This window comes from Mytilus californianus, unplaced genomic scaffold (assembly GCF_021869535.1).
Source record: "Mytilus californianus isolate M0D057914Y unplaced genomic scaffold, xbMytCali1.0.p SCAF_10, whole genome shotgun sequence".
Taxonomy (NCBI): domain Eukaryota; kingdom Metazoa; phylum Mollusca; class Bivalvia; order Mytilida; family Mytilidae; genus Mytilus; species Mytilus californianus.
In genome coordinates, this window is record NW_026262582.1 from 37,408,876 (window position 1) to 37,417,104 (window position 8,229).

The 8,229-nt window shown below is 31.1% G+C and overlaps 2 long non-coding RNA genes across 2 annotated transcripts; both read left to right on the forward strand.

The window, feature by feature from the left end:
• The first annotated feature begins 396 nt into the window (after nucleotides 1–396).
• On the forward strand, nucleotides 397–4,077 carry LOC127718060 (uncharacterized). Its single transcript, XR_007989544.1, has 3 exons — nucleotides 397–465; nucleotides 1,293–1,356; nucleotides 2,866–4,077. It is a non-coding gene; the product is annotated as an uncharacterized LOC127718060 (long non-coding RNA).
• Nucleotides 4,078–4,524: 447 nt separating this feature from the next.
• On the forward strand, nucleotides 4,525–6,812 carry LOC127718061 (uncharacterized). The gene is made up of 3 exons (XR_007989545.1): nucleotides 4,525–4,583; nucleotides 5,176–5,239; nucleotides 6,541–6,812. It is a non-coding gene; the product is annotated as an uncharacterized LOC127718061 (long non-coding RNA).
• The last annotated feature ends 1,417 nt before the right edge of the window (nucleotides 6,813–8,229 follow it).

Genomic DNA, 8,229 nt, shown 5'->3' on the forward strand with positions numbered 1-8,229 from the left:
TGCTTGAAATTGAGGAATTTAACATAGAAAGCAATGGGGCCATGAATTAGTGGTGTACTTCCTGCAGTAAAATTCTAAACAAAAACCTTTGACTTATTTATTATGTTAAGTTTTCTGCTGTAGTCAAGTTACTACTTATGATAGATCAAAGATATTTTGTATAAAGTAACATTACTATCAAATTATCGAAATTAATTAGCAATGTTGATATCCATCAGCTTTTTTTTATTTTCCGCTGCTAGGCAACACATCTCTGTGTCAACAGTTTATCTTACAAACTTGTGTTGATACTATTGTGTACATTTTGTACGAAATCAGAACAATAAATAGTAAATTTTATATTTACAGAGAAATGGATTTGTAAAATATATAATGTGTCTATTTTTAATTCTTTTTAGGTTCATCTGTGATATGTTTTCATGGTGTGGGAATAAGACTTGGTGGCCTAATACAGCTAATACAAAGGTATGTAACAGTATGTTATTCCTGTTTTGAAAAAGAAAAAGTATTACAAAAAGTATTTGGAAATAGCATGTGCACTAAGCATGAAAGTTTATAGGAGTTTGGTAAGAAGTCTATGCTTTCTTTTATTGCCTTTAATAGGTATAAAACCACTAATTCATAGCTCCATTGCTTTCTAATTTAAATTCTGCAATTTCAAGCATTAATGTATACTTTGTCTTAATTTCAATAAAAGTGGAAGTTTTTCATGTCAAAACTATACCTTATTCTGACTTGTGCTGAAAAATTCAACATACCTTCAATTGCATATTAGAGCGTACTGTTTAGTGGAAGTTTGATTGTACAAAAACAGGTATTTCTGATCTGAACAACATGGCAAATGTGCCCTCATATTAAAATTTCATATACTTCTTAGTTATTCAAAAGAAACCTTCAACAAGGGTTCTACAGTGTTCCCAAATCCCCAAGCCTTCATTTGAAATAAAAACTACCCAAATATTTTACCTATTGACAACGATATAGCTATCTGTCGGAACCATTTTGTTTAAAATCTGTACTACTTTGTGTATGTTCTTTAAGACCAGGCCTGTATTAGTGGTACTATCCTTAAAGGAGTAATTTTAATGATCTGATTTGAATATGTAAAAATTTGTTGAATGCTGGATTCCTATTCTCAACTTCTATTGCATATTTATAGACTTTCTATTTAATCTGCCACTGGACATTCAGCAACCAACAATCAAATCATTCAATCTATTTAATATACACACAGTATAACAAAAAAAGATCCTTTTAAACAATCTTTAATGACTAATCATTTTATATTTCAGGTTAGCATCACAGCTTGTCTGTAAGGATTGAAGCTGGGAATGGGCATTGGAGCTGACTTTTATGGTAAGAACCAATTCCAAAAAGACAATATGTGAACAAAAAAAAAATATGTTCGACATCAACCAATGATTTGTTTTCATGCCCCACTAAGGGGCGCTATTTTATTATACCCCACGCAACAAGTTGCAGAGGGTATAATGTGTTTGACCCGTCCGTCTGTCCATCTGTCCGTCAGTCCGTCAGTCCTATTTCTTGTCATCGCAACTCCTCTCAAACCACACAACAGAATTTCACGAAACCTTTTTAGATAATAAGTACATACTATGTAGTTGTGCATGTCGACAGGAAATTACGATTCAATTTTTTTTCTAGGAGTTACGCCCCTTTGAACTTATTTACTTTAATGTACTACTGCAACAGTTTGTCATCGCAACTCCTCTCAAACCATACAACAGAATTTCATGAAACCTTTTCAGATAATAAGGACATACTACGTAGATGTGCATATCAACAGGAAATTACGATTCAATTTTTTTCCCAGGAGTTACGCCCCTTTGAACTTATTTGCCCAATATACTACTGCAACCTTTTGTCATCGCAACTCCTCTCAAATCACACAACAGAATTTCATGAAACTGTGTATATGATAAGGACATACTACGTAGATGTGCATATCGACAGGAAATTACGATTCAATTTTTTTTCCAGGAGTTACACCCCTTTGAACTTATTTGGCCCATATACTACTGCAACCTTATGTCATCGCAACTCCTCTCAAACCACACAACAGAATTTCATGAAACCTTTTCAAATAATAAGGACATACTACGTAGATGTGCATATCGACAGGAAATTACGATTCAATTTTTTTTCCAGGAGTTACGCCCCTTTGAACTTATTTGCCCAATATACTACTGCAACCTTTTGTCATCGCAACTCCTCTCAAACCACACAACAGAATTTCATGAAACTGTGTAGATAATAAGGACATACTATGTAGATGTGCATATTGACAGGAAATTATGATTCAATTTTTTTTTCTGATACAATTTCTTTTTCTTACATTTATTTTATTTCTCCAATGACAATGTGGGGACGTGGGGTATGTGAGCGCGCTCACTAAGGTTCTTTAATTTTTTTCAGTTTGCGTCTGTTTGCACGTTCTTTCGTCAGTCTGTCCCGAATCAAGTTTTAAGTTTTTGGTCAAGGTAGTTTGTGATGAAGTTGAAGTCAATCAATTTGAAACTTAATGCACATGTTTCCTATGATATGATCTTTCTAGTTTTAATGCCAAATTAGAATTTTGACCCTAATTTCAAGGTCCACTGAACATAGAAAATGATAGTGCGAGTGGGGTATCTGTGCACAAGGGACACATTCTTGTTCATCTTTTTCCGCTAATTAAGACTGGTAGTTCAAAACTTAGATCAGCAAACCCCTTTAAAATTAAGTGAGAGAAATGCTATATGCATCATAATTATAATAACCAATTATTTATTATTTTGCATTTGATAATGTTTCAATTTTCATGTTTTGACAAATTACATTTAAGTCTGTATATTTCTTTTTCAGGTAACTGTGGCTGCATAAAATGGCTATGTGATTTCACTGTAACAGTAAAGAATGTAATTCAGACTATTTTTGTGTATGTTCGAGAAAATGTTTACAATTTTTACAAAAAAAAAAAAATTATGTACAGGTTCTCCATTTTCAATAAGATTGGAAGTTGTAGGTTAGCTTGTCTTGGAAATTGTAAAAATTACTTTCTATTTTCTGTTCATACTCATGTCTAGGAAAAACACTTTCATTAGTTTAAAAATGGAGAATCTTAAAAAAGGAAAAAAAAAAAAAAAAAAAAAAAGAGAAAAGAAAAAAAAAATGTTCAATTGTTGAAATGTATTTTTTTTTTTTGCAAAGTGATATATATATTTTTTCCATCTTTTTGTTATTTTTAGCTGACTTTGTAACAAAGGGTATATTTTTTTAAGAATATTTTACAAGGAGCATAGTTGAAGAATATCTTGATGAAAGTATATTGATTGATTTTTGGTATTTAACACCACTTTCAGCATGATCTTCTATATCTTGCCTGCTGGTTTTTATTTGTGGAGACAGCCAGAGTGCCTAGTGAAAACATCACCTTCATCAGAGAAAGTGACAACTATGGACAATTAAGATTGAAGTTAAACACACCTACAATGTGAGGGTTCAGAGTGTTGACAGACTAGTGATACAGTAGTTGAACTACTTTGACCATTCAGCCACCATTACTCCATCAGCACTAAATATGTTTTTGAAATGTGTTGGATTTTTGTAATTTAATTATTTTTTTTTTTGATTACACTATTTTATATGTTTTTTTTGGTTATATATAACAAAGATTTGGCGAATAACAGGGTGAAATTTAGGTCAAAGGGAGGTAATTTATTATACTGTGTTTAACTTCAAATACTTGAAATTCCCTCAATGTTAGATTTTTCTTTAGTTGGATACTCAGGTTTATGCACTTTTCTACATATCAGATGTTTTCTAGACAATAGAAATGTATGGTGGGAAAAATTATGTGTCACTTAAAATGATTATGTGAAAATTTAAAAAAAAGTTTATTAATTGAAAGTGCATCTGATATTTTTTATGTATGTTACTTTATTTTCTAAAAACAAATGGACACAACATAGATTGTCAATAAGATAATGAGGAGAACCATCTTGGCAGCCAGGATAGCAGCTCCAAGGAAGATGGTCAATAAAATCTTCAACCAAAGTCTGAGCTTTACCATGAAAATAGAAAAGGCAAGTTTATTTTAGCCAGATCTTTTAAGATAACAAACCCTTCTGAAATGTTGCATTTAAAACACCATTGATGAATTAATTTACCAGTTTAATATTTAGAGATACAATATACAAGATTCATGAACAAGATTTTCTATTGAAATATCAATAGTAAATCCTTAAAATAGTCATTAAACTTCAAGAAAAAACCAGTACAATTTAAAACATAATTTTTCATTCAATGGGAGATAACTTTGTAAAATATTCAGATATTTTTTGTGCAGTTAAACTTTAAATCTTTGACTTTTTTTGACTTTTCTGTCTTTTATATTGATTTAAAAAAAGGTTGATTTTATACAATTGTCTACCTGCAATAAGAAATCAGAACAATATTTAGTAAATTTTAGGTTATTGGTTACAGATATATTAATTTATAAAATTCCTTTTTCAGGTTTTCTCTGTGACATGTTTTTATGGTGTGGGAATAAGACTTGGTGGTCTAATACAGCTAATACATATGTAAGTATCAGTATGTTAGGGTGCCACATTTGGAGCAGGATCTGCTTACCCTTCCAGAGCACCTGAGATCACCCCCAGTTTTTGGTGGGGTTCGTGTTGCTTAGTCTTTGGTTTTCTATGTTGTGTCATCTGTACTATTATTTGTCTGTTTGTCTTTTTATTTTTGGCCATGGCGTTGTCAGTTTGTTTTCGATCTATGAGTTTGACTGTCCCTCTGGTATCTTTCGTCCCTCTTTTAGTCCTGTTTTGGAACAAAATTTCAAATGTATCATAAATATTTTATGGAAAAAACAAGAATTGTACGTTTAAACGATTTTTAACAGGAATCTTCTCTTATTATTAAATCAGTAACCAAATAAGAGTAAAGTTTAGGATATTAATTGTTCACATAAAAGTTTTTTGGCTTGTTTGATTACCGTCTTATTCATATGTTCCCAACATCTATTTCACATCCATAGACTATTTCTTTTAAATAATTGGCCACTGGACATTAAGCATTAAGCAATCAATCATTCAATCTATTCAATATACATACAGTACCAGAAATGATCCTTTTAAACAATCTTCAATGAATAATCATTTTATATTTCAGGTTAGCATCACAGCTTGTCTGTAAGGATTGAAGCTGGGAAAGGGCATTGGAGCTGACTTTTATGGTAAGAACTAATACATAGATTTCTGAACTATTCATCCAAGAGCATTGTTTATGCCCAAGATTTTTATTATGTACAGATGGAGGTCTTACATTTGAATCGTTTTTTTTAATTATAATTATACAATCTAGATGGAGGAATAAAGATACATAACAAAATTTGAATATTATAAGAAATCAAGTGATTTCTCTTTTTTAGCTCACCGGGGCCCGAATGGTCCCATGTGAGCTTATGCCATCACTTGGCGTCCGTCGTCGTCCATCGTCTGTCGTCGTCGTCTGTCGTCGTAAACTATTTCAAAAATCTTCTCCTCTGAAACTACTTGGCCAATTACCTTCAAACTTTAACTAAATGTTCCTTAGGGTATCTTGTTTATAAATTGTATCCGAAGATTGTATCCATCGACAAACATGGCTGCCATGGCTAAAAATAGAACATAAGGGTTAAATGCAGTTTTTGGCTTATATCTCAAAAATTAAATCTTTTAGAGCAAATGTGACAGGGGTAAAATTGTTTAATTGGTCAAGATCTATCGGCCCTGAAATTTTCAGAAGAATTGAACAACCCATTGTTGGGTTGCTGCCACCGAATTGGTAGCTTTAACAAAATTTTGCAGTTTTTTGTTATTATCTTGAATATTATTATAGATATATATAAACTGTAAGCAGCAATAATGTTCAGCAAAGTAAGATCTACAAAAAAGTTAATATGACCATAATTGTCAATTGACCCCTTAAGGAGTTATTGCCCTTTAAAGACAATTTTACACAATTTGTTCATCAAGTTTGCTAACATTTAAAAATCTCCTCCTCTGAAATACAGGTGAGCGATTCAGGCTCTTGAGAGCCTCTTGTTTATTATCTACAATTGTCCCCATATATGAAAATATGTAAATGTGGTATGTATGCCAATGAGACAGCTATCAACCAGAGTCCAAATCATGTGGATGTAAGCGACTAAAGGTCACCCTCTGCCTTCAACAATGAGCAAAACCTATACTGTATAGTTATCTATAAAGGTTCAACATGACTTAATGTTAAAAAATTCAATCAAGAATGTTAACAGCCTGATATACTATAAAACAATGTTAAAAAAGATTTGTCAAGACACCAGCCAATGGCTTGTTTTTCATCCTTTTATTACTAACAAATACTGGTACTTTAAAAATTCATGTCAACAAATCACTTTAATAACAAAGAAAAAGAAATGTTCTATACATTATGATTGTAATGCTCAGTTAATTATAATTGTTTTGCATTAAATATTATTTCAATGTTCATGAGTAATGTATATTTCTTTTTCAGATAACTGTTGCTGCATAAAATGGTTGTGTGATATAACTGCAAAAGTAAAGAATGTAATTCAGACTATTTTTGTGTATGCTTGAGAAAATATTTTATAATTTTTTTACAAAAAAAAAAAAAAAAATATGTAAAGATTCTCCATTTTCATCAAGATTGGAAGTTGTAGGTTAACTTGTATTTGACATTACAAACATTCTTTCTACTTTCCGTTTATACTCATGTCTAGTCAAAACACTTCCAGCAGTTTAAGAATGGAGAATCTAAAAAAAAAAGGAAAGAAAAAAAAAAACGTCCAATTTTTGAATTTTTTTTTTTGCAAATTGTAATGTATATGTTTTTGCCATCTTTTGTTATTTTAGGATTTGAGATACTTTCAAATTTTACAAGTTACTTTATACATATAGTTAATGCAATTAAATCTGCTGATGTAAATATTCCCACTAAATTTTTTTGTTATTGAACTATTTTTTAATTATAATTATACTATTATTTTTTTGTCTCAATATATCAAGGATGTGGAGTCCTGACAGGGTGAAAGTTTGGTCAAAGGGAGGTAATTTATTATACCCCTGTTTAACTCCACAAACTTGAAATACCCTCAGTGTTTGATTTTTAATTACTTTCATGTACTTTTTTTCAATATCAGATGTATACTAGCTAATATTGACTGTTATTTAGAGTTCTGATACGGAAAAAAAATGTTATCAGAGCCCTTAAGATAATAGATATGTAGGGCGGGAAAAATCATGGGTTACTAACAATGATTTGGTGATACTTTCAAGAAAGGGGATTTATTGAAAATGCATCTGATATTTTTTATGTATATTACTGTATTTCTAAAAAAAGACGTTAAGATGGTGAGGAGGGCTACCTTAGCAGTAGGGAGAGCAGCTCTAATGAAGATGGTCAATTTAATCTTCAACCAAGTCTGAGGCATTACCATGAAAAATATGACGTAAGTTTGAATATTCCTTGAAATTTATGGTCATTATATTTTAGGCATTTATCATTGTTTTTTTTCTTAAGGTGGTACCAAACACCTTGACTAAAATTAATTTGGCTCGTTTAATTTTCATAAAATTTTGACAAAATATTTACTTTGACCCTTTAACAAAAATATAAAAATTTCAAAAAATTTGAACCACACACTTTATCGTAAAAATTTAATTGGATATATAGCAGTTTGACAACACTTATTTTGATCATTGAGAAACTTAATATTTCCTTAACAATAGAACGTTCAGCTGATTTTTACAGAGTTATCTCCCTGTAGTATTATGTACCACCTTAAGGGTTCTTTTCTATCAATGTTTGATTTTAAGGATATCTGCCTCGTGACATTTGTTTTCTTAAGTATCGAGTGAGCTGTGTTGGATAGAAATCGACCTTATGCAAATGATTATCAATAAATTTGTAAGCTTATTTGGGTTGAACAAATCATTATGCTAAGTCTGTAACTGTTTGAAAATTGAATTGATATAAGAACCATACAATACAGTCTAAAACCATCTTATTTTGTATTTGAATGTTCTAAAATCTTATACATATACAGTGTAACCTGTGTTGTCCAACACACTGGAGGTCCAGAAAAAAATGTCAGATTAAGCACAGTGGGAATGAGTTTCTTAAAGCAGGATGTTGGAATACTCAGGTGTCGGATTAGGCAGGTTACACTGTACATGCACTTGC